Source organism: Eurosta solidaginis, chromosome 4 (genome assembly GCF_040869045.1).
Source record: "Eurosta solidaginis isolate ZX-2024a chromosome 4, ASM4086904v1, whole genome shotgun sequence".
NCBI lineage: Eukaryota > Metazoa > Arthropoda > Insecta > Diptera > Tephritidae > Eurosta > Eurosta solidaginis.
The window spans coordinates 6,487,333-6,514,913 of record NC_090322.1 but is presented as its reverse complement, the minus strand read 5'-3'; the positions used below and the strand labels follow the sequence as shown (position 1 = coordinate 6,514,913).

Sequence of the window (27,581 nt, the reverse complement as noted above, 5' to 3'; positions counted from 1 at the left end):
AAAGCTTCTCAGCGAAAATTCATCTGCTTTTATTTCGCGCTTCCATCTAGAGATTACTCCCTAGGCGCGGTTCTAAATTTAAGAAAGAAAATCGCCAACTCTAAAATTTGTTCATAATTACCGATAATCGACGAAAAAAATTTTAATGGGAAATCTAGTTATTTAATTAACGATTAGGATTGAATTAAGAATATGAAGATAAACTCGATATATGAAAACCAGGTCTTAGATTCTTGCGTAAAAAAACGCTTATCCTCGTTTAGATAATGCTTAGGAGACCCATCCAACGGCAGTGGTTAAATAACTAGCTACAGCATAGGGTGTACCGAAAAGCGGCGACACAACCCTCTAATGGCCATTGTGTATAACATATAGCTGAATCAGTTGCGATGAATTGTGCACAGGCACCATTTTAAGAGGTGATACATAGAATTAGTGTAGAGGTGAAACATAGACACATATTTCAGTTACATCTGAGTATAATGCGTATTGAAATTTAGTAATACTAATTTTATGCGCAGTAATTTCAGAGGTGTATACAGAGTTTGACGCTTAGCAGTTCATATAAAGTTTAAGCGTAAACGTCTATAGATGTAAAAAAACACAGCTAATGCCATTACAGACTTCCAACGAAAAAGTTGTACATACATACATTATGTACAAAATACAACTAGGTATAAAAATAATAGCAAAACCAATAGCAACAAAATGAACGTGAAAAGCAACAATAACAAAAATATTATACCAAAAGCAAATTGGTGGACTTTTTTTCTTTTTATTTTTTGCCTTAGTTAGCACCCAACTTGTGTTTGAGTCTATGTACATATGTATATATATATATATAGTTGTTTTTTTCTTTTGTCTGCATCCACCGCAGTTTTGTTTTATTATTTTTACATATGCATGTACATATATCTTCTATTTGTTGCGCTGTCGCAGTCAACGTCGACGTTTTTAGTTATTGTAGTTGTTGCTATTCTGTATTCGTAGCGAAACCGACATTGTACGACGAGAGGTCTGTGTATGTTTGCTGGCTAAGAAGGGGCACTTGGATTAGTATTTCATTTAAATTTCTTATTTGATAAATTTTTTTAACGCTTTAGCGAATGTTTTCTTACATACATACATATGTATGTTATTTGCTTTTTCATTAGTTAGTACTCTTAACAACATCTGTTTCCGCGGAAAGTAAACAAATAAGTTATTTAATTAGACAACAATACCTAAATGTCAACAAATTAAAATAGTGTTTATTTCCTTTTCTCGACTGACGTTATGCCGCTTTTGAAAATTAAAACAAAAAAAACTTCAAAATAACTACATAAATTTATTAAAAACAAGTAAGGAAAGCTAAGTTCGGGTGTAGCCGAACATTACATACTCAGTTGAGAGCTATGGTGACAACATAAGGGAAAATAACCATGTAGGAAAATGAACCGAGGGAAACCCTGGAATATGTTTGTATGACATGTGTATCAAATGAAAGGCATTAAAGAGTATTTTATGAGGGAGTGGGCCTTAGTTCTATAGGTGGACGCCTTTTCAAGAAATCGCCATAAAGGTGGACCAGGGGTGACTCTAGAATTTGTTTGTACGATATGGGTATCAAATGAAAGGTATTAATGAGTATTTTAAAAGGGAGGCCTTAGTTATATAGGTGGACGCCTTTTCGAGATAACGCCATAAAGGTGGACCAGGGGTTACTCTAGAATGCGTTTGTACGATATGGGTATCAAATGAAAGGTGTTAATGAGTATTTTAAAAGGGAGTGGGCCTTAGTTATATAGGTGGACGCCTTTTCGAGATAACGCCATAAAGGTGGACCAGGGGTGACTCTAGAATGCATTTGTACGTTATGGGTATCAAATGAAAGGTGTTAATGAGTATTTTAAAAGGGAGTGGGCCTTAGTTATATAGGTGGACGCCTTTTCGAGATAACGCCATAAAGGTGGACCAGGGGTGACTCTAGAATGCGTTTGTACGATATGGGTATCAAATGAAATGTGTTAATGAGTATTTTAAAAGGGAGTGGGCCTTAGTTCTATAGGTGGACGCCTTTTCGAGATATCGCCATAAAGGTGGGCCAGGGGTGACTCTAGAATTTGTTTGTACGATATGGGTATCAAATGAAAGGTGTTAATGAGTATTTTAAAAGGGAGTGGGCCTTAGTTATATAGGTGGACGCCTTTTCGATATAACGCCATAAAGGTGGACCAGGGGTGACTCTAGAATTTGTTTGTACGATATGGGTATCAAATGAAAGGTGTTAATGAGTATTTTAAAAGGGCGTGGGCCTTAGTTCTATAGGTGGACGCCTTTTCGAGATATCGCCATAAAGGTGGACCAGGAGTGACTCTAGAATTTGTACGATATGGGTATCAAATGAAAGGTGTTAATGAGTATTTTAAAAGGGAGTGGGCCTTAGTTCTATAGGTGGACGCCTTTTCGGGATAACGCCATAAAGGTGGACCAGGGGTGACTCTAGAATGCATTTGTACGATATGGGTATCAAATGAAAGGTGTTAATGAGTATTTTAAATGGGAGTGGGCCTTAGTTATATAGGTGGACGCCTTTTCGAGATAACGCCATAAAGGTGGACCAGGGGTGACTCTAGAATGCATTTGTACGATATGGGTATCAAATGAAAGGTATTAATGAGTATTTTAAAAGGGAGGCCTTAGTTATATAGGTGGACGCCTTTTCGAGATAACGCCATAAAGGTGGACCAGGGGTTACTCTAGAATGCGTTTGTACGATATGGGTATCAAATTAAAGGTGTTAATGAGTATTTTAAAAGGGAGTGGGCCTTAGTTATATAGGTGGACGCCTTTTCGAGATAACGCCATAAAGGTGGATCAGTGGTGACTCTAGAATGCGTTTGTACGATATGTGTATCAAATGAAAGGTGTTAATGATTATTTTAAAAGGGAGTGGGCCTTAGTTCTATAGGTGGACGCCTTTTCGAGATATCGCCATAAAGGTGGACCAGGGGTGACTCTAGAATTTGTTTGTACGATATGGGTATCAAATGAAAGGTGTTAATAAGTATTTTAAAAGGGCGTGGGCCTTAGTTCTATAGGTGGACGCCTTTTCGAGATAACGCCATAAAGGTGGACCAGGGGTGACTCTAGAATGCATTTGTACGATATGGGTATCAAATGAAAGGTGTTAATGAGTATTTTAAAAGGGAGTGGACCTTAGTTATATAGGTGGACGCCTTTTCGAGATAACGCCATAAAGGTGGACCAGGGGTTACTCTAGAATGCGTTTGTACGATATGGGTATCAAATGAAAGGTGTTAATGAGTATTTTAAAAGGGAGTGGGCCTTAGTTATATAGGTGGACGCCTTTTCGAGATATCGCCATAAAGGTGGACCAGGGGTGACTCTAGTTTTTGTTTGGACGATATGCGTATCAAATTAAAGGTATTAATGATGGTTTTAAAAGGGAGTGGTGGTAGTTGTATATGTGAAGGCGTTTTCGAGATATCGACCAAAATATGGACCAGGGTGACCCAGACCATCATCTGTCGGGTACCTCTTAATTTATTTATATATGTATGTAATACCACGAACAGAATTCCTGCCAGGATTCCAAGGGCTTTTGATTTCGCCCTGCAGAACTTTTTCATTTTCTTCTACTTAATATGGTAGGTGTCACACCCATTTTACAAAGTTTTTTTATAAAGTTATATTTTGCGTCAATAAGCCAATCCAATTACCATGTTTCATCCCTTTTTTCGTATTTGGTATAGAATTATGGCATTTTTTTCATTTTTCGTAATTTTCGATATCGAAAAAGTGGGCGTGGTCATAGTCGGATTTCGACCATTTTTTATACCAATACAAAGTGAGTTTAGATAATTACGTGAGCTGAGTTTAGTAAAGATATATCGATTTTGGCTCAAGTTATCGTGTTAACGGCCGAGCAGAAGGACAGACGGTCGACTGTGTATAAAAACTGGGCGTGGCTTCAACCGATTTCGCCCTTTTTCACAGAAAATAGTTATCGTCGTAGAATCTATGCCCCCACCAAATTTCACAAGGATTGGTAAATTTTTGTTCGACTTATGGCATTAAAGGTATCCTAGACAAATTAAATGAAAATGGGCGGAGCCACGACCATTTTGAAATTTTCTTTTATTTTTGTATTTTGTTGCACCATGACATTACTGGAGTTGAATGTTGACATAATTTACTTATATACTGTAAAGATATTAACTTTTTTTTTTTAAATTTGACTTTAAACAATTTTTTTTTAAAGTGGGCGTGGTCGTTCTCCAATTTTGCAAATTTTTATTAGGCATACATATAGTAATAGGAGTAACGTTCCTGCCAAATTTCATCATGATATCTTCAACGACTGCCAAATTACAGCTTGCAAAACTTCTAAATTACCTTCTTTTAAAAGTTATTTTTATTTGTTTTAAAAGTGGGCAGTACCACGCCCATTGTCCAAAATTTTACTAATTTTCTATTCTGCGTCATAAGTTCAACTCACCTACCAAGTTTCATCGCTTTATCCGTCCTTGGTAATGAATTATCGCACTTTTTCGATTTTTCGAAATTTTCGATATCGAAAAAGTGGGCGTGGTTACAGTCCGATATCGTTCATTTTAAATAGCGATCTGAGATGAGTGCCTAGGAACCTACATACCAAATTTCATCAAGATGCCTCAAAATTTACTCAAGTTATCGTGTTAACGGACGGACGGACATGGCTCAATCAAATTTTTTTCGATACTGATGATTTTGATATATGGAAGCCTATATCTATCTCGATTCCTTTATACCTGTACAACCAACCGTTATCCAATCAAAGTTACTCTGTCAGCTCTGCTCAACTGAGTTTAAAAATGTCATTTTATTTATGAATTGAATAAATACACGGAGTTTAATGAAAAATGTGTAAATACTGATGTTACACCTATAGTAACTTTAACCGCAGATTACTTATAAATTGTTTATAAGAATTGAACTGATTAATACTCGTTAAGATAAAATGTATGCCAAATTTCAGAGATCAAACGTCTTTAGTTTCCGAATAAAGCAGGGCATCTTGCCCCGGGCGCTACTCACAGAGGGGCGCCAAATGGACCGCAAAGCAGAACTTCCTGGATAATTGGCATTTTTATTAAAACTGATTTCTGGAAAATATTACTTCGCAGTAGAAAAGAAATTTAACCTAAAACTCCGTTAGAATTACAGTATTTCCCGGATATAAACACGGTATAAAATGCACGAAAATCTGCGCTTATAAGCGGGGAGTGCTTATGTATATAAGCACTGACTGTGCTTATATCCAAGTCCCGCTTATAAGCACTAATTGTGCTTATATTGAAATCCCATTTACCAGTACAAAAGTAATTCGTAAATATGCCATATAAATATTACTTTATTGCTTGAGTCTAAGGAAAAATTTAAACAAAATAATTTGCTAACATTATACCATGAAAACATTATGCGCATGAGCGTTTGTTTGCAAAATATCTTTTCCCAAATGCGCAAATAAACAATAGCCTCAACCGATGTTGCTACTCTGCGTGTTCAGCGACAACTAAAGAGGAAAGAGAATAATAATACGTGTGAGGTGGCGTCAACAATTATTCAACTAAGTGGTGACCATTGCTCCAACACAAACAATTTAAAAAGGAACAACTGAGAATTAATTTATTTAAAACAAAAAATTTCAAGTGTCAAAGATCAATACATTCACAGTTATACTGAATTTTTCATCATTCATTGGGTTCAAACGATTCATGTACGAATTCGTTAATTATTTTAAAAAAAAGTCTGTAATTTTCGACTGAATGTTCAATTTAGCGAGTTCGAAATAGTATTGCTCAATTTTATCGATCTCGAGCATAAATTTGTTTGAAGGCATAAGTGCCCTACGGATAGTATCAATAGAATCAATGACTTCCTTATGGTTTGGAATACTATATGCAACACTATTAGGAGGTTCATCAGCGGACGATTCTTCTATCATTGAATTTTCTCCTGGGAGGGCTTCTGCGATTATATGTTCGTCAGTAAATTCTCCGTAGCAGGCAAGAATGCATAGAATCGATAAATGAATGATAATATGGTTAATACAGTAAATTTAGTTAGAAGCGAAATAAATTCGTGTATGAGAAGATTTAAAATATAATTTTTTTTATTCAATGCTTATAGGAAAGTAGCAAAACTTTAGAAAAAAATCGGTGCTTTTAACCGGGAAATGCTTATAAGCGGAGTGCTTATATCGTGATTTTTTGTGTATATTGAAATAGGGGAACTTTTTTTTTTACAATTTTTATAGTGCTTATAAACGGAAAATTTTTATAAGCGGGGTGCATATAAGCGGGAAATACTGTACTTACTTTTATAATCTCGTATGGAAAAGATGTTTTGCGAGTGGCACTTGAAATACTCTCATATCTCAGTATCAATTGTTAGCTGCGAACGTTCATTCAGCAAATTAAAACTGATATGATGATAAAACTGATAAATATTTTGCGCCGTCCGCAAGAAATCCTCAATACACCACTGCTGCTGAGGATCCACCTCCGCTTAGAAAAACTTTTCTTCTAATTGCAAAAACTTGTTTCTTCCTTTGTCCGGGACTTGAACCCAAGATCTTCGGTGTGGTAGGTGGAGCACGCTACAGCCACATCACGGCGGCCGCCGATCATAGACAGCAACGAATAATTTGATAAACTTTTTTTACCTATTCAACTTTAACTGTAGTTTAAACTTGCGTTATAAAACCGAGCCTCAATATGTAAAGAAGTGCGCTCGCCTTTATAGTTAAGCAAATAAAGTGATTTTTCAAATCCTTCTCATACGTGTTAAAGATATATGCAACATAAGTATGAGCTGAGAAGAATCATTTCAAAGGAGAATTTAAACCACTGGAGCCTACTAAAGGATTTTGCTTATTCCTTCAGCCAATCGGGATATAAAATTCGGCACCTTTTTCGGGTAACTTGCTTTTTTAACAACTTGTTTTGTTTTAATAACTTGGTGATGCGAAATCCGTGTTAAGCTGGCATTGAAAGCGCCTGTTTTCTCAAATAACTTTTGAATGGTTAGAAAGTGTTAAATTTCGCAATTGGATTTTTATAACTGGCAATGATTCGCATCCCTTGATACCCCTTTCGACCATATCGGACCAATTTTCGAGATGAACAATAAATGGCCTAGAGAGCCTTAAAAGAGTAGAACATATTCAGACCAATTCTAAATATTCTCGCGGAATTTTGTTCTCGCGGATTTTTTTATTCTCGCGGAAAAATTCCTCCAATTCTGTTCTCCTAGGGAGAACAATAATTGGGGAATAGGAATTTCGAATTTTCGAAGTCAGCTGTTTTGTCAATTGAAATTTCGTTGCACATTTCTTATTTTGTTTAAAAAATTGAAAAGTTTAATTATTGTTGCAAATTTGTTGGAAATTAAGAAATAAAATATAAACATTGCACAGTATTTATTGCATTTCATGTGGTATTCACTGAAATGAGTAATGTTTTGGTGCCACAGCAACATCAACAGCGGAACATAAGAAGAAGACGGCCGCATAACACAAATCTGCCGGAGTTGCCTGCTTTCATTCAGCAAAGCAATTTTCTGGCGGCCAAGTTGAGTTGAATTCGTCCTTCATCATATGCCAAAATCTATTTAAGCCTTATTAAAAAATCCTTGCGCAATTTCTGGATGGCTGCATCAAATTTGTATACCAAGAGCTCTACCGTTGCTTATGATATACTTTTCAACTTAAAATAAAGAATATTGTGGTTGTAGTTGTTGTTGTATTAGAAGTGAGAATATTGTGGTAGAATATAAATACATCTTTTAGCACAAATTTGTACAAATAAGTGTTCTTAAAATAACCAATTTCCTTTAACTATTTTGATGCATTCCCTTTAATTTAACAAGTGAAAAAACTCCTTTGAAATGGCAGAGAAATCTGCCTCTCCCTCACATTCATAATACCTACTTTTCTCCCATAACCGGTTTCCGCTTTTTCGAACATTGTTCAGAATACGAGGAAAGGGAGAAGTGAAAAAACTCACAAGGAATTTTTATTTAGAATACGAGGAATGGGAGAAGGGAGAAAACTCGCACGGAATTTTCGTTTAGAATTGGGCTGATTGTAACGCGCCGAACGCCGCCGCCGCGCCAATTTTTTTGACATTCGGCGGCGGGGTGCGAAAGACGACGCATATCGGCGGCGTATATCTCTAGTACATAGGTTCTTCCCAAATACATTTTGACTAACACGGAGCAAGGCGAATTCAGTACCAGGTATGGATTCGCCTTGAGGCGGAGTTTATGTGAAATTGATTAGGTGTATGACATCACACACACACACATACATAGATGCAAAATATCATCTTAATGCAAATGTGCACATACATATGTATGTACATGAGTGTACATGAATATGTATGCATATGTAAATTATCTTTCTCCAAATGCACGACATGCCGAACCACATCAGTTCCCATGATCATCACGTAGCATTTCGTAGAGCGTGCAAAATAGCAACTTTATAATTTAATTGAAGTTTTATTGTAAAATGGATGTGTTGTGTTGCCTAAGCAAAGCACCGCCCTTAGCTAAGGCGAATTGGATGAAAACTTATGTAGAAATCTTTATATAGGTAATAAATAGTTCGGCGTATACACATCGACATGCCGCAGGGTGATAGCCCAACCCACTTGCAATACATAATAAACAAAAGCTTTATATGTACGAACAACCAATTAAACAACTCCTATTTGCATAAAGAATTTAGAGACGAAATTTTTGACCATATACCTAATATTATTATTTTATGAAGATAATTAAGATTGAACTGGTTTTGGTACCACATGCCTTTCAAATCAAATTCATCCGGTTTAAATTTTCTAACGTCGGGTAAGTATATGCTTTTTCTTTTGAAAACGTTAATTTCTGAATAATCTCAAGTACAAAAAGCTGCCATGGAACAAAAAGGTGACCGAATTTTCTCACAATCATATCTAGTATCACATCGACAGTACTTCCAAATATCTGCAGATAGTGTTATCATAACTACAACATACACAGATCGATTTCACAGTGAAAATCTTGAAATTATTATCCAATTGCGGGGCTTTATCTTTGAGACAACGGTGCATCCATCACTACTTATTTGCTTTTTATAGTATTTATAAATTATTATCTGTATAACTTATGGGTCTGATATAGAGTTCAGCATATATCAAACGAACAAAAACATTGAACCAGTTCTCACCATTCTCGAGTGTCGTCTATATTTTGAAACACAATAAATTTCAAAACCCCCCTTTACCTTATTCAAACTTAAAAAAATTAAATTAAATACTAGGGGCAAATTATCTCCAAAGACATTTAAACCAAACTTATTTTCGTCATGCTTCTTTTAATTTTTCCTACAAAACGGCGAGACGGCATCTGCAAGGCGGATGAGTTTTCATTGAGAAACTTTTCATGGCAGAAATTCACTCGGGGTGTTTGCCAAACCACTGCCGAGGGGCGACCCCGATTAGAATTCTTTACTATTTGAAAAAGTTTTTTCTAAATTTTTTATGTTACTTTGCCCGGGAGTTGAACCCAGGATCTTCAGATCACGGCGACCACCTATTCAAAGTTAAACTGCGATGATTAATACTCTTTTTTACTAACATCCGCTACGGTATTCCATTTCTGTGTTAGAGCTGTTTAAGTTTCAGTTCCGTTGGGGCCGAAAGTCCCTGCAGCATTTTCCTTGCGTGAAGCAAGCTTCTCTCTTGCCGCCACTGCTAACTGCATAAAAACCGCAAAAATTATCTTTAGTTTCTTCAAGTTGTTGGAATGTTTTCTCTTCTATTCTGCTACCACATTGCGGTTGCTTGGTGTTTCTTTCTATTACTTATAGGCTCCATTACTGATACTTAGCATAGACTTGACTTGGCTGGCGAACTGTCACTTACAGTTCTGATAAATGAACATTGCATGTTACTGATTACTCAAAACTTAACTTGACTTAGAAGTCTGTTGAATTTTGATTTTCTATGTAAGTTCTAAGTGACGTTTACATTTTGAGATGCCATTTGTTTGATTCCATTTCATTTTGACATTTTGTCATACAAATTGACATTTATTTAAAAATAATTTCAACGCTGATTATGATGCCAGATTTTATGCGCCAAGTGGAGTATAATCGTGGCTAAGTTGCCAAGTTTACGCCAAGTCAAGTCAAGTCTATGCTAAGTATCAGTAATGGGGGCTTATCTCTCTTATCTGCTTAGTTTCTTAAACAAATGCTTTTACATGCATAAACATTCATTATCATATACATATGTATGTATGTATTTCATTCATTTAGTTAATTAAGCACAAAAGAATTGAAATTCCACTACGGTTTTTAATAACGTAGCATGACATATTTACATACATGGAAATACATGTATGTACATATGTATAACTGTTTATACAGTGCGATTGTGTACCTATATACTTATGTACATATACCATTCGCATTGCATCCCTCCATCCAAAAACAGCAAACATTCCTCTCATTTCCGTGCTCTATCGTCGCTAAAGCTAGCGTGCTATGTTTGGTCGGTAACTGACCAGCAACACAGAGTGACAGGTAGTCAGGCAGCTAGTATCAGTCAACCACCCACCCACTCGCTAACGCTAACAATTTAGTCATCTTAGCAACAACAATTTTCCCACAGAGCCCAACACATTTAGCTAACATTTGTATGTACAAGTAGATGTATGAATATGGCATAGTTTGGTACTGGTCGCATTGAAAGCCTATTAAGGCCCACCACCGGCATATCGTCAATCGAGGCTGTATTGATGTCTCGTAAAATTTTAAAGGCAGACAAACCTTCCTCTCTCAAGTATCAGCTTATAACTTTATGATGAAGTCTATACGTACGTATGAACATATGTATGTACATATGTAGGTATATGCATTAAGGTATGCATATACATATATATACTTTCGTGTATATTTCCATTTTATTTTCCTTTGCTGCACCACCTCCCTATTTCATGTTATTTAAGAAAATTGTTCTTTTTTTATTTCGTGCTTCCCTTTCAACTTCCTCTCGATCTCACGGCACTTTTTCTGTTTCTGACTTTGCTAGTGTTAATTCAGGTATCCAATTTACTAGACTGTTTTTGCAATGTACCAAACTTATAAATACACTCTTGTTGAAAACAATAGGCATTTACACTACAATTTTACAAATTCGAAACAAGGCTTAAAGCGGAATATTAATTAGATACTGACTTAGCATCGCTTTTTAAGTTTTCGCTTAATAATTTTAACTCGATTTATTTGGCAGGCCTTCGAACGTAGAGGTGTTATGTCCAATAATAATTGACGTAACAACTTCCATATAAAACTTCTGATTCAACCAACCAAACTTAAACGGTTATGGCCGTCAAATAAAGTGCGCCAGTCGCTTTTTCGTTCGGTTAACTGACGCCAATTGGTCACACCAAAGGAATTCGAATCGTTTTTCACCTGGTAATTCCAGCGGAGTGGGGTCGCCCTCTTCCTCTGCTTCCATAGGCGGGTAGTGATGAAAATATTTTCTTAGCCGGAGCATCATCTTTCATTCGCATAACATGGCCTAGCCAGCGTACGTTCTATGTATGTTTTAATTCAGTGGACTATGTGGAGGTCCGTAAGTTACGATTCCTTTCGTCCGTCCATTCCGAATTTAGTAATGAAATCACTCGCTCACAGTTAGCGTTACGAGTTGGAATGAAAAAAAAAGAACTGAACGATTTTCAAAATCTCAGAAAAACAAACCACTTTCGGTTCGCAGGTTATTTTCTCGTCTTACTTCGAATTTAGTAAAATCCGGGACATTTCGAAAATATCCAGGACGGCGGGACTTTTCATCAAAATACGGGACATGTCCTGGATTTCCGGGACGCATGGTCACCCTACTTTTGTGTTTTTGAAATACAGTTTGCCTTTTCTGAAATACATTTGTGTTTTTATAAATTTTTTTCCAGTTTTTCTGAAATATGTACATTACAGTTTACATTTACGTTTTCATAATTTTTATTCTGGTTTTTATGAAAACATACATCTGAGCATTTCTAAAATACAAAAGTTTTTCTGAAATACCGTTGGAAGAGGTGTGGTGTAACTAATATTTCGAGCTGGTGTGTAGGTATATATGTACATGGCACATAGTGTGTACCTAACAAACATTTAGGTTAGAAAACGATTAGAAGGCGAATCGAGTTCTAATGTATTTCTCTAAGGTAAAAGGTTAGAGGAAGATTTGCGAAACTGTCGCGAATTATAGCATTCTCGACAAAAGGGGGACTTCGTTCTCGATATCGAGAAAAGGGTTAGATAATTCTAATCGAATTCTAACGTCAATTGCTAATGGGCTTCTATTGAGAATTTTGAACTGATGCGCAATTAAGTTCAGTTATTTAAAACCAGCGAAATTTTCATTGTTTCATTATATCAAATACTTTTATTTGGTTATAAGCTTATAAATTATAATAAAATAAAAATAATTCAAAATCCTATCGTATGTTTCACAGTTTTCAGTACTAGTAATTGTGTTAAAATTTTCGCTTCCATTTATTTCCCCAGGATTGAGCTCGCCATTGGTTTGAGGTACGGATGAAGAAGGTTGTTGGATTCATTTTCACTTACTAGTATTTATTATTATAATTAAAAAAACTTATTTCTCAGCTTATAATATTTCCACACAACTTTTCACTATTTTTATTTTTTTGTATAACACTGTGACTGATCATGTCGTGCGAATAATCGATAATTGTGACAATAATCATAAAATCGCATTTCTAGTGTTATTCGAATCGTTTCACAGTCGAATTCTAATCGAGTTCTCTAACCTAGTTTTCGATTCGAAATGCATTAGAGAACTACATTAGAATTCTAATGTAAAACTACAATATTTCTCTAACGTTAGAAACTGTGTTTGCTGGGCTACAGGTATATATACACAAAAGTTAAAATAACTGGAGTCACTAATGCTCTCTGAGCTTACTCAGACCTGCTGCTGTTCAACCTTTGCGCTCTGCCATTTTGTTTTACTTTACTTCATTCTTTTGTTGTTATTTTTAGCACACAGGCGTTTTGTTCGTTCTGTGACCAACTCAATCGCTTTTTATCTACTTTAAAAATATACTCCAAAATTGGCCTTCGCTAACAACAAAACATACTCCTTTTGCTCATACAACAACAATACTAAGTTCATCTCTCGTTCACATTCGTTATCATTGTTGCTGTTATTTTTTTGCGATTGTTTTTCCTTCACACTTTGCATTCTTACCCCACCCGTGCGCGGCACTCATCACATAAAAGTGATAAAAGGTGTTGTTTGTGTTGTCATTGAGTAGTTTTTGTTTTTTGCTAGTCTATCCGGAAGGGCACCAGCACTGATTTGAGGGCGGGTGAAAGAATTATAAATATGCATCAATGTACGAATTTGATATTTACCATGAGATTTGTTTGTGGCCATGATGCTTTGGTAGCGGTCATGTATGTATATAATTGTATTTGTTACTATGGATTTGGTACCTGAAATTGTTGATTCTCATGGCAAAGTATTTGCACAATATACATAATCATATTTCCAAAGCGTACCTAGTTCTGCTTAAATTTTGGAACCAGCATTAACACAAGCAACAACATAAACTTTGATATCTAGCGAAGAATCACTCTAGACAAAAACAATGAATGCTACTTTGAAAAGTAAAGTCCTCTATCGGCAAAGGAGTCACTTTTCGTACCCGTCCTCCTATCTGGGACAGAAGCCTGGACCATGACAACATCTCATGAGGCCGCTCTATAGATGGAGGTTCTAGAGAAAAGTTTATAGACCTATAAACTTTGGCGACGGCGAGTACCGAAGAAGATGTAATGATGAGCTTCACGCTCACATCAACATAGTCCAGTTTATTAAAACACAGCGGCTACGCAGGCTAGGCCATGTTATGCGAATGAAAAATGATGCTCGAGCTGAGAAAGTTTATTTATAGGAACCCATCTACACAAGCAGAAGAAGAAGGTGGCCCCACTCTGCTGGAAGAGTCAGGTGGAAAATGGTTTAAATTCCCTTGGTGTTACCAGTTAATGCAGCGGAGAAACGACTGGCGTGCCATCTTGGATGGACAAATGTCGAAACAGCTAAGCGCTAATTGAGTAAGTAAGTTCTGAATGGGAACATTCGATAACAGGGCTTAGGGGTAAAAATGGGCAGCCTTGCGGCAAATCTTTTTTTCCCAAATACGCCTTGTAAGTTGATATCACCCAGCAGTGAATAAATAAAACGAAGAGAGAACAAAACGATCTAAAATAGGGTGTGTTTGAGCAGCCAAATAATAACAGCAACACTGCTAAAGTGCTACCTAATTGATGGAATGTTGCTGATAATGTGCTGCAATAGCGCAGTGAGAACTTTTATATTACGTTTGATTTGCAAGTGATGATCAATAGATTGTCAACATTTCATTCAATGCGCGGGCGACGTTGCCGCAGCTGCTTAAACATTGACAAAGGACATGATGCTTTGTCATAAAAAGTAACAGTGCTGCAACAAATTCATCTCGAACACACAGATATTTATAACTTATGATGTTGTTCCTATAAGACATTTTCTTGCATAGTAAAGAAGTGTATTCGGGCATGCTCTTCTTAGATTTCCTAAAACTGTAATTGGTTTCAGTTCAAATATTGACAATTGAATTGACTCTGTTGTTAATGATCTACCTATCACCTGCAATAACGTAGCAATCCTTCATGAGGCGCCAACACCGAACCATCTACTAGATAGGTATCATCTAATATAATTTACAAGAATTCCAAAATATGGAATAATCTAAGGCATACCCCAGCGGGTTAGGGGGTCAGAATATACCCGCGGTAGGTATGCCTGTCGTAAGAGGCGACTAAAATACCAGATTCAAGGGGCTGTGTAGCGCAACTCTTCAGGTTGCCAGTGCAATATATAGCTACTCCAAACCCAATAGTCAACCTCACCTATCCGCGGCGAATCCTGTTTCACTAACAGACGACGCTCTGGCTCCCCATGGAATTTGTGGGTGGGGAGGGAGGGATGGTCTGAAGGTTTAATGTGGCCATATAAATCGTTCCCGAGATGGTCGGGCTAGCACCTCAATGGTGCTGTGTTACCGGAGCGTTCCGGATCTGTATCCGGCAAAGGACCATCACATTGATAACACTCCCCAAAGCCTTCGGGGAGTAACTTTATCGCTACAACAACCTAAGAGATACTAGATACTTAGACAGAATTTGCTATCCGGAAATCACATAGAATAAAAGAGGCTATCGCACTTATTAATATTAATGTCCATAATGGCAAAAAACAACTTTTTTTATTGAAATAACTATTACCTATAAAGACAAAATGTGTATGTATTTCTTTTCTAAATTTGGATGATAAATAAAGTTTTTGCTCAGTGGCATACCCGCTGCTGACCCTCATTTTGCTACGTTTTCGTAACCAGCTAAAACTTGACTAGCAAATGGAGACCCAATAAACGAACGCTCATCCGACACTACCCAACTGAAACCCGATGATGCCAGCAATGCAAGCGTTCGATAGTATTGTGCACAGTGTGAAACTACAATTACCAGAAACGGGTAAAATATGTATCTAGGTATGTACATTGAACATACATACATATATATGCAGGTACTTAAATGAATATCAAAAAAAAGAACCCTGTAGGAAAAAATTTAATTTCAGATTCACTATAAACTGGTTGATAAAAACTTACTTTTTAATAACACAGGCTAACCCCAGCGGGCTAGGGATTAGAATATACCCGCGGTAGGTATGCCTGTCGTAAGTGGCGACTATAATACCGAATTCAATGGGTTTGTGTAGCGCAGCCCTTTCAGGTTGCCAGCGCAATATATAGCTTCTCCAAACCCAATTGTCAACCTCACCTATCCGTGGCGAATCCTGTTTCATTAACAGCCGAGGCTCTGGCGACCCCGAACTCCTCATGGATCTAGGGGGTGAGAGCGCGGGATGGCCTAGAAGGTAGCATGGGGTCATAACAAATCGTTCCCGAGATGGTCGGCCTTGGTACCGGATCTTCATCCGGCAAAGGACCATCAACTCGATAACACTCCCCAAGGCCTCCGGGGAGTGTCCGTATCGCTACAACAACAACACACAAAACTAGTTAACTCTCTTTTATTTATTTATTTATTTATCATTAAAACTTTAGTAAAATAAGCCAGTTTTTTACTTTTCATTTGACAATTTGCGTATTCATATTTGTAATCTCGCAAAAAAGTCAATGCTGAAGATTTAATTTGTTTTTAGCAATTGATAATTGTTTTCTATAGGGAATTACAATGGAATATCTAAGCACAAACTTTTCACTTGTAAATACATCTATTCATAAATATTAAGCAATGTATGGATGTATGTACATGAACATAGTACGTCAATAAGTACATTAGTAGCAAAGTTCGAGTGTATGACGCTCATTTTGTTCGTCGCATAATCCCGTACGACCCGCATATGCCCATAGGTTCATACATATTTATGTAAGTATGAGTTTGTGTGTCTGTGCGACTGGGTTTTTGTGTTTGGTACAGCAAACGTATGTAAGTATATATATATGTATATATTTAGCACCCCCCACCACTACCGCATATTCCTACATTCTCCCGCCAAAAGCCGGGTCAAACGAGGAATATTGCCTTGGTTGGTTGCTCTACCCATCGTCACCGATTCGTTTATACCCACATTCGTTCGTTTGGTTTTTCTTCTATTTTCCTACCTCGTGTTTTTGGTGTGTTTTATTTTATTTTTGTTTTTGCTTCGTACTTGTGAATATTTGAGTGTGCGTTGCTGCTTTGGGTTGCTCTTATCTCGAGATAGTCTCGTGCAGGCGAGGCCCTGTTCGGCATTTGCCGTTTGTTGGCGCGTTATTGCTGAGGCTGGCATGCCAATCAGACAGCCAGCCAAGTGGTAGCAATAATGGGCCAACAAAAACAACTTAAATCAAATAAATAATAATTATAACACAGCAGCGTTGGTTGATGGGCGTTGAACGAAGATACATACAAATATAGTAAGTACATTTATCTGTATGTATGTATATCTTCTCATAATAATGTATGTTCGAAGTTTTGTTATTTTTTAATCTAATTTTCGAGTGTTTAACGAATGGCAAGGCATGATGGGTTATGATAAATGACAAGCACAGGAAAAAGGAAACGAATTTACAATATACATATGTACCTACATTACAATTTTTTGTTGTTTGTGTATGAGTATGAGAAGTCGATCTCGTTAGAAAAAATTTACGGAACCATTACTATGGAAACGATGAGGTACAGTTTCAGATTAGCTATTTACACAAATATATATTTACATTCGACTCTACCAATTCAATTTCAGGTAATACATTTAATTATCTGAAATGGAAACCTTGTCTCATATTGACTCTACAGCGACTACAAAATATAAGAAAAGAGCGAAAGCGAAATCGGATGCAAAATATGTATTTCGTATCACAGAAGTATTTTTGGCATGGAATATCTACATACATATATTCGAAATCTCGCTTTTGAAATGAATCTCTTTTAAACGTCCTAAATGACAGACCGTCACACCTCATTCGAATACAAGTCGACTAAAGCAAACAAGAGGTTATTTTGATGTACATGAATGGAAATACTATCGAACTAGCAAGGTTTAAAAAACTACCGATATATGTACATACATGGAAACTTTTGGCCAATTCGCTTCCGGGATGTGTGGCAGTGGAACGGAACATTTTTTCTGTAGTAGCTTTCGGTATAATAAATAATACATTATATTTACATACATGTTTTCTATTCGAATTCTTTGTTTTTTCAGCTGACTCTGTATTTTCTTTATTTGAAGTTTTGTCTTAAAACAATGTCGATGAATACACAATTATTTTTAGGTTTAACGTTTTTAACTAAAAGTATATCGGGCACGAACTGTTGGCGAAAAAACTTATTCAACTACCTGTGTTAACTAAGTACCCAGTGTTGATTGAAATATGTATGTAACTATAATTAATGAAACTACATTTTATATTTCTTACATAATCATCGTCATTACCATCGCCTTGTTCATCAAAATGATTGATACTTCTTGTCGGACATTCAGAAGCATAATGCCCTTTCTGTGCGCATACATTACAAGTTCCTTTTTCACGTTTAGGTTTGCTGCAATCAGCTGCTAAATTGCCCAAAGAATTTCAAATAAAACATCTTATAGATTTTATTGCTGAACTGCATCTTTTTTTTAAACGGAAATTTTTTTCTCAGCTTGTGACCCTGGTATGCTTCCAGCAAACTTTGTTTATCTTTGAATCGTTAATGATATGTTCTATTAAATCCGCTTAGCTCATTGACATTTTATTTGATAGTATTATTTTTCATTAAAATACTCCTGAAATGTTTCATTCGTCTGCCACTTTCTTGCTTCAAATTATTTTAACACGACTAGACCGATCTTCAAACAGGAACTGCATTTCTTTAAGTAAATTTGGAACAGTAAGTGAGCGAATGAAAGCAGCGTAAAGCCCGACCTTTTAGCTTTGTTCAAATAAGCGCTTTCATACTATTTTCGTTTAGATTGTAACCTTTTTGGGTGCTACGTATGTAATTGCGTTTCCCAATGGTGAAAACATTCACCATCGCCTGTAAAATATGGTATTATTTCCCTCGCAAGAACAAAACTATCATTTCCCGAAATAAATAACGAGAACACATTTTGATTCTGCTCCATATTGCCTTTCACTATCGCGTTTTCTCTCTTCAATAACTCAATCTCCTTTTTTATGCTCAGCGTGCTTTGCACACAGAGTATCTATATTAACTTTGGATAACGGTTGGTTGTACAGGTATAAAGGAATCGAGATAGATATAGACTTCCATATATCAAAATCATCAGTATCGAAAAAAAATTTGATTGAGCCATGTCCGTTCGTCCGTCCGTCCGTCCGTCTGTCCGTTAACACGATAACTTGAGTAAATATTGTGATATCTTCACCAAATTTGGTACACAAGCTTATCTGGACCTAAAATAGATTGGTATTGAAAATGAGCGAAATCGGATGATAACCACGCCCACTTTTTATATATATACCATTTTGGAAAACACAAAAAAACTGATAATTTAGTAAATAATACACCTAGAATGTTGAAATTTGACATGTGGACTGATATTGAGACTCTTGATAAAAATATAAAAAAAAAATTTTTTAATGGGCGTGGCACTGCCCACTTGTGATAAAATCAATTTTAAAAATATTATTAACCATAAATCAAAAATCGTTAAACCTATCGTAACAAAATTCGGCAGAGAGGTTGCCTTTACTATAAGGAATGCTTTGAAGAAAAATTAACGAAATCGGTTAAGGACCACGCCCACTTTTATATAAAAGATTTTTAAAAGGGTCATGGACGAAAAAACTAAGCTATATCTATGCAAAAAAGAGCTTCATATCAATGGTATTTCTTATCCCAAGTCGATTTAAAACAAGAATTAGGAAGACCTTCAAATTTAAAAAAATGGGCGTGGCACCGCCCCTTTTATGACTAAGCAATTTTCTATGTTTCGGGAGCCATAACTCGACGAAAAATTAACGGTTCGTAATAAAATTGGGTACACAAATTTTCCCTATAGCAGGAAATATTTCTAGAAAAAATGGACGAGATTGGTCAAAGACCACGTCCACTTTTATATAAAAGATTTTTAAAAGGGTCGTAGACGAAAATAATAAGATATATCCTAGCGAAAAAAAGCTTTGTGTCAATAGAATTTTACTTTCTAAATTGAATTATAACATTAAATTGGAAAACACTAAACTTTTTGAAAATGGGTGTGGCACCGCCCCTTTTATGACTAAGTAATTTTCTATGTTTCGGGAGCCATAAGTCGAAGAAAAATTAACATATCGTAATGAAATTGTGTACACACATTTTCCTTATAGCAGAAAATATTTCTAGTAAAAATGGGCGGGATCGGTTAAAAACCACGGCAAATTCGATATAAAACAAGTTTAAAAGAGTCGTAGACTAGTATAATAAGCTATAACTTAGCAAGAAATAGTTTTGAATCAATGATATTTCACTTATAAAGTTTTACTGTAAGGGGAAATGGGGAATTTATCTGAAATGAAATGTACAATTGAAGCTCACGCTGAGTATATAATGTTCGGTTACACCCGAACTTAGACACCTTTACTTGTTAGTATTGCACTTAGATTATTATTGATTGAGCGCGAGGAGAATATAAATGTGAAAGCAATCCGGTGGCAATTAAGGTATAGTTCTAACCATTTGGACCTAAGTGGTTTTCTGTGAGTTAAAAATAGTTGTTTTCGGGAGTTAAAAATAACAAATTAATTTTTTCTAAACTAGTTTTCGGCAATATTATGAGCTAAGCAAGCCGGCAATATAGTCACACTCTAGGATTTCTGAGTGAAAGTTTGGTATCCGCCAATTTACACATAATCGTTCGGCTTGTTCAATTTAAATTTAGATCTGTTTTCAGCTCTTTAGGGTTATCTTTGCAATGGCAATTTAAATTATTTTTATCCCCAGCAGACATTTTTTGATTTCTACTTAGTGGTTTTGGTTTTTCGCTTTGAGGGAAAGTGACCTTTTTGAAACAGTTCACCATATCTGCTATCTTACACATCTCATTATTTTTTTACCTAGTTTACATATACCGATTTCATTTTCGTACTTAACGACTTACCAGATTTTCCATACCAATTTTTCCCCTCGATAATCGGTTGTTATGAACAAATTTTAGAGATGCGAATTTTTTTTCATAGAAAAGTTCCACTTGTAGAGTGTAATCTTTAATTGGAAGCACAAAATAAACGAGAAACGTAAAAATTGGACAGAAAATAATCTAGTTCCCAGGGATGTAACATATGTAAACGCGTAGGTTATCCATTGACGATTAAGGCATGTGTAACGTGGACTCACTCTCATAATTAAATTCTTCCCATTTTATGTGCAGTGCTTAATTCGGATTATTTATTATGTTTTATTGTTCAATAACCTTTATTGTTATTTTAGTTGCCTTAACATGCATTCAACTCGGTATAAGAATCTTCAAAAACAATTTTTTCCATTTATTGTTCAAAAATATTGTAACGAATTCTGGGAAATTCTAGATAATTATACAGCTTCTTCTAACGCTGCTAACGTTGTTGTTGTTGTTGTTGTAGCGATTAGGTTACTCCCCGAAGGCTTTGGGGTGTTATCGATGTGATGGTCCTTTGTCGGATACAGATCCGATACGCTCCGGTAACACAGCACCATTAAGGTGCTGGCCCGACCATCTCGGGAACGATTTATATGGCCACATTGAACCTTCAGGCCATCCCTCCCTCCCCACCCCCAAGTTCCATGAGGAGCTTGGGGTCACCAGAGCCTCGTCTGTTAGTGAAACGGGATTCGCCGCTCGAAGGTGAGGTTGACAATTGGGTTGGAGAAGCTATATATTGCGCTACACAACCCCTTGAATCCCGCTGCTAACGTTCGAATCGCTGAACTGTCGAATAAATAACTCCAATATTCAATATTGCAAAATGGTCTTTATTAGACTACTTTGGGAGTAGTACTTCACAATTACAATTATACTTCACTTAATAGCGTGTTTAAATCAAACTTATTACTGATTCCTCAGCTTGCGCTGCTTTTATACTCTCGGTTACCTCGTTCGCACATTTCTCCTAAGTTCTAGACTTTCACGAACATGCCTTCTAGAACAGTTGTGTCTCATGTTTGGTTATTTCGCTAAATACACGTATATCTGTAGTTTATGTTTTTTATTCTAGCCATATGCGTGTGTATGTGTCAGTAACAACTTCTGCTCTTAGCTGCCGGCTACATATATGTATGTGAAATAATCTCGCTGCCTCAAGCTGCTGGCTATGTGTTAGGAATATTCTTTGTTGCCTTGTTCATCCATGTGGCTGCTTGCTTTAATGTGTACATATACATAAGTATGGCTGCTTGCTGTTTTTGTTGTTGCGATTATTTACTAACAGCATAGTGATGCTAATATTCGCCACAATATTAACAAAATATGTTCTGTCCTTATTTATTTTTCTAAGCCAAATCTGGAATCGTTCAGTTTTTTGCAAAAAAGACAAACGGGCGGAATACAATTTATTGGAAAGGAGTAAACCTTTAACTGTTATTTTTATAGAGCGCACCATGCCAAAAATGAAATTGAAGTACTGCTTATATAATGGATTTAATATTTGGCAGCAATTATTTTGTCCATCACTGTATTTATATATGTATTAATTAATTAATTGTTTTCATTATTTCAGTTATGATAAAAAATTAGCTCAAAAAAGCTTATTATTTTTAAATTCAACAAAAGTAAAACAATAATTTCTCATACTTCTCATGATTATACTACAAATGTAAACTTCGACCAGTTTTCAATCCAGTTTCAAGGTCAAACTGTCGAACAAAAACTTGGTGCACTGACCTCAACAAAACTTATACGGCTGTGCAAAATGACGTTGAGCAACACCATCAGCTCAGTCAGAATTGGGAAGGACCTCTCCGAGCCGTTCGAAACTAAACGAGGTTTCAGACAGGGTGACCCCCTATCGTGCGATTTCTTTAATTTGATGCTGGAGAAAATTATACTAGCTGCAGAACTTAACCGCACTGGAACAATATACTGTCACGGATATTGGCATCGCTGAGATGTACCATCACTAAGGCGATGCTAAGGCCATGCCAAGCAGTATTTACGTCAATAATCAAATCATGTATACACATATATAAGGCAGCCGAATGAGATGTCACACACAGATGCATTTACTTATGCGCCTATGTATGCGCGAGAGACTGTAAACTACAAACATTCACATCAATAATTCAATCATTATGTATCTACATAAACGAATAAATAATTGCGTCTACACATATGTACGTATACGAGCAGCGGAGCGGCAATGCACAGACACATGCATATATCTTATCTGAGTTGGCACAAGAGAGATCAATAATTTGTGCACGTAGTTGTGGCTGGCGATTTTGTAGCGAAAATAACTAGTAAGTTCTGGAAATCGAAGAGCCTAGAAGTATGCAGCGTAAACTATAAAAGCGGGGCAGACGAGTAAGAAGTAATTCAGTTTGAGTTGAGCTATCAATCAGTTTGATTAAGCACGCGATCTGGCGGCCAATAGTAGAGTTTCATTTGAGTTATCAATCAGTTTGGTTATTAAGCCAGCGAGTAGCAAAGTATAAGTGTTATTGTGAAGTACTTTAATAAAGGCCATTTTTCCATTGTTCAATTTTGGAGTTATTTATTCAACAGTTTAGTGATTCGAACTTAGCAGAGGATTGCAAATAAGAGGATTTGCAAGTAAATTCGTTACAATTGGTGTCAGAAGAGGAATTGTTGAATAAATTCCGAAGATTGGGAATACAACTTGGACATGGCAAAGTTCAGTGAATTGAAGATCCAGCAACTGAAAAAGGAGTTGGAGAACCGTGGATTAAATACAACCGGCAATAAGATCGAACTTCAAGCACGGCTACGAGAGGTAATGGAGTCGCAAGGAATTGATGTGGACGAGTTTGTCTTTTATCCTGATGGGGACGAAACAACAACAAAAATTGAAGAGAAAAACGAAACATCGCAGACAGTTACGAGCACAGACTTGAACATGATATTGGCTGCAATATCTGCACAAACATCGACAGTAGCATCAATGTCGTCGCAATTGGCATCCCAACTGGAAGCGCAAGAGGCACGTATAACAGAAATGTCATCACAAATATCCACAAATATGTCATCACAACTAGAAGAACAGAAAACGTATATGTCATTACAATTGGAATCGCAGGAGACACGTATAACATCCAAGATGGAAGCACAGGAGACACGTATATCCGAAATGTCGTCGCAAATGTCATCTCAACTGGAAGAGCAGAAGACATATATGGCATCCCAGCTGGAATCACATGAGACACGTATTTCAGAAATGTCGACACAGATTACATCAAAGATGGAAACACAACTGAAAGAGCAAGAGGCACGTATATCATCAAAACTCGAAGCGCGTATGGACGAGAAAATAACGCAGTTTGAAGAAAAATTCGAGGCAGAGGTGGATGCTTTGAGAGGTCGTATACAGGAATTGCAACTAATTCGCCCAGTTGTTTCAGCAAGCAATACGAAGGTAAAAACTCCAACTTTTGACGGCTCTGTTCCTTTCCAGGTGTTTAAAATTCAGTTTGAGAAGACCGCAGCAGTGAACAACTGGAGTGCGGAAGATAAAGTTGCTGCACTATTCGTGGCATTGAAAGGATCTGCTGCTGAAATCCTACAGACTATTCCCGAGGGAGAGCGGAACAACTACGAAACATTGATGAGCGCTCTAGAGAGGCGATACGGAAGCGAACACAGGAAGCAGATACACCAAATAGAGTTGCAAAACCGCTACCAAAAAGCTAATGAGACTTTGCAGGAGTTTGCGTCAGATGTCGAAAGGCTTGCACATTTGGCGAATGCCGACGCACCCGTGGAATACACCGAAAGAGTAAAAATTCAGAGCTTTATAAATGGCATACGGGACGTCGAAACGAAGCGAGCCACATACGCAAACCCAAAGCCAACATTTGCAGAGACGGTATCACATGCGTTGACTCAGGAAACCGCCTCACTATTGAGTAAACCAGCATACAAAGCTCATCGTGTGGAAGTGGAAAGACCAGATTGGGTAGACACAATTTTGGAAGCACTGAAGGGATCACAACAGAAAAATGCCGGAGTTATTAAATGTTTCAAGTGCGGTAACCCAGGTCACATTGCACGTCATTGCAGTAGCAATTCCAATAGTTCCAACAATGTGGGTGGCCGTAAACGCAGAGCTGAAGGAGGCGAGCAAATCTCCAAATCCACTCAATCGTTAAACTAAAGCGAGTCAGCCGCAAGGGGCGACAGCTGGCTCCCTCAATTGAATGCCCCATAATCTCGATCTCGCAAATTGGAAGAAGGTCAAGCAATCTTACTGTCGGAGGACATGTGGATGGAAAGGAACGTTTACTGACTGTAGATACGGGTGCATCCCATTCCATCATTCGATCAGATTTAGTCAACAAGAAGATAAGACCATTGCTTGGAGCAAGATTACGTACAGCCACGGGAGAGGACACCCAGGTAATTGGAGAAGTAGAATGTGAAGTAGCAATTGGGAACGTCACGGTACTTCACAATTTTATAGTGGCAGGTATTGTTGATGAAATCATAATTGGAGTGGACTTCTTAATCAACCAAGGCATCAAGATCGATATGCAAAGCAAGACGATGCGATATAAGAACATGGATGTGCCACTTAATTTCGGCTACGAGAGAGGCTACAGCAGTAAACGAGTGCTGGTGGAAGAGAGTCAGCAAATACCACCAAAATCAGAAGCAGTCATCTGGGCAAAGGTAGATGGAGATTGTGGGACAAACAAATTGTGGGTTGTCGAAGCAGCAAATAAATCAGCACTGAACATACTTGTAGGAAAAACCCTGGCTATGACAAAACAAGATGGACGTATTCCGGTAAGAGTACTCAATGAGGTCAAGTCACCATTCAATTTGACCAAAGGAGCTATTTTGGGAAGATGCCAAGAGGCCGAAGTAGTTATTAACTGTGAACAGCTCCAGGAACACGTTTCAGCTAGTAATACTGATCTTTCAAATGACATCACGGCATGGACACAGGGGCTAGAGGAAGCATATCAGAGTAAGGCAAAACAACTGCTCCTAAAGTACGCGAACATATTTGACCAGGATGATTCTAAACCAGGCCGCACCAACGTTGTGAAACATCAAATTGACACTGGAGATGCGAGGTCGATCCGTCAAGCTCCACGTAGTGTTCCACTGGCGAAGCGGGAAGTTGTGAGTCAAATCATTCAAGAAATGAGCGACAGCGGCGTCATCGAACCATCAGCTAGTCCATGGAGCTCACCGGTAGTACTTGTAAAAAAGAAGGATGGAAAAATGAGGTTTTGCGTGGACTACCGGAAGTTGAATGACGTAACGAAAAAGGATAGCTACCCATTGCCAAGAATTGACGACACTCTGGACTCGCTATCTGGTACGAAATGGTTTTCCACGCTGAACTTGAAAAGCGGCTACTGGCAAGTGGAGGTGAAGGAGGAAGATAAAGAGAAAACAGCCTTCAGTGTCGGTGATGGTCTTTGGCAATTTACAGTGATGCCTTTTGGACTTTGTAATGCACCAGCTACTTTTGAGAGACTCATGGACCAGGTACTGAAAGGACTACATTGGAAAACATGCTTGGTGTACCTGGACGACATCATCGTATTGGGCAAGAACTTTGATGAACATCTTAAGAACTTAGAGGAAGTTTTCCAGAGAATAGTTGGCGCTGGTCTGAAGTTAAGTCCCAAAAAGTGTGCGCTGTTTAAAAAGGAAGTCAATTATTTGGGTCACAAGGTAACGACAGAGGGCATCTGCACTGCCAACGAAAAAATAGAGGCTGTACAGGATTGGCCAAGACCACAGAACCTACATGAATTGAGAAGTTTTCTTGGGCTGTGCACATATTACCGCCGATTTGTACCAAATTTTTCCAGCGTAGCCCATAGCCTCCATGAGCTTACAAGAAAAAACAAAGCTTTTGAATGGAAGAAGGAGCAAGAAGTGGCTTTCCAAACATTGAAGGAGCGTTTGTGCACTGCCCCAATGTTAGCATATCCGATTCCAGGAGCAACATTTATTCTAGATACAGATGCAACTGGATATGCTATAGGAGGCGTTTTATCACAACTGGTCGATGGGCAGGAGAAGGTAGTTGCATATTACAGCCGTTCGATTGGAAAACCAGATAGGAACTACTGTGTTACGCGGAGAGAGCTGTTGGCATTAGTAGAGTGCATTAAACATTTTCACAAATACCTCTACGGCCAGCGATTCCGTGTCAGGACAAATCACGCAGCATTGAAATGGCTTCTGCAGTTCCGTAATCCGGAAGGACAATTGGCACGGTGGATCGAGCGACTTCAAAGCTATGACTTTTCCATTGAGCATCGAAAAGGTAGTACCCATGGAAATGCCGATGCAATGTCACGAAGGCCATGTAGTTTGGAATGCAAGCACTGTTCAAAGGCCGAGGCTAAAGAAGACATTATAGATGTCCGGCTAATGACTATAACGTGTACGGATGAATGGGACAAGGAACAACTAAGAAAGTGTCAGCTAGAAGATACAGATCTGTCACATGTTATGCAAGGGCTCGAACGAAACGAAAGACCAAGCAGAGAGGATATGTCAGCAGAGAGTCCCATTGCGAAGTCATATTGGGCACAGTGGAACAGTTTGGAATTGATATCCGGTTGCTTGCATCGAGTATGGGAGAGTGAGGATGGTCAATGCAAGAAGAAACTGATAGTTGTTCCCAGAAAGAGGATTCCTGACGTGCTCAGCGAGTTGCACAATGGTCCAAGTGGAGGCCATCTTGGAATCACGAAGACACTCGAGAAAATTAAGCAGAGATTCTATTGGGTTGGTTGC

The 27,581-nt window shown here is 37.5% G+C and overlaps 2 long non-coding RNA genes across 2 annotated transcripts in view; both read left to right on the top strand.

Moving 5' to 3' along the window:
• LOC137248896 (uncharacterized) overlaps positions 1 to 27,581 on the top strand; it is a 339,657-nt gene that overhangs the window by 11,014 nt on the left and 301,062 nt on the right. The gene's annotated exons all lie outside the window — the stretch shown is intronic.
• LOC137247583 (uncharacterized) lies at positions 16,882 to 18,103 on the top strand. The gene is made up of 4 exons (XR_010951865.1): positions 16,882 to 17,094; positions 17,151 to 17,356; positions 17,424 to 17,822; positions 17,886 to 18,103. It is a non-coding gene; the product is annotated as an uncharacterized lncRNA (long non-coding RNA).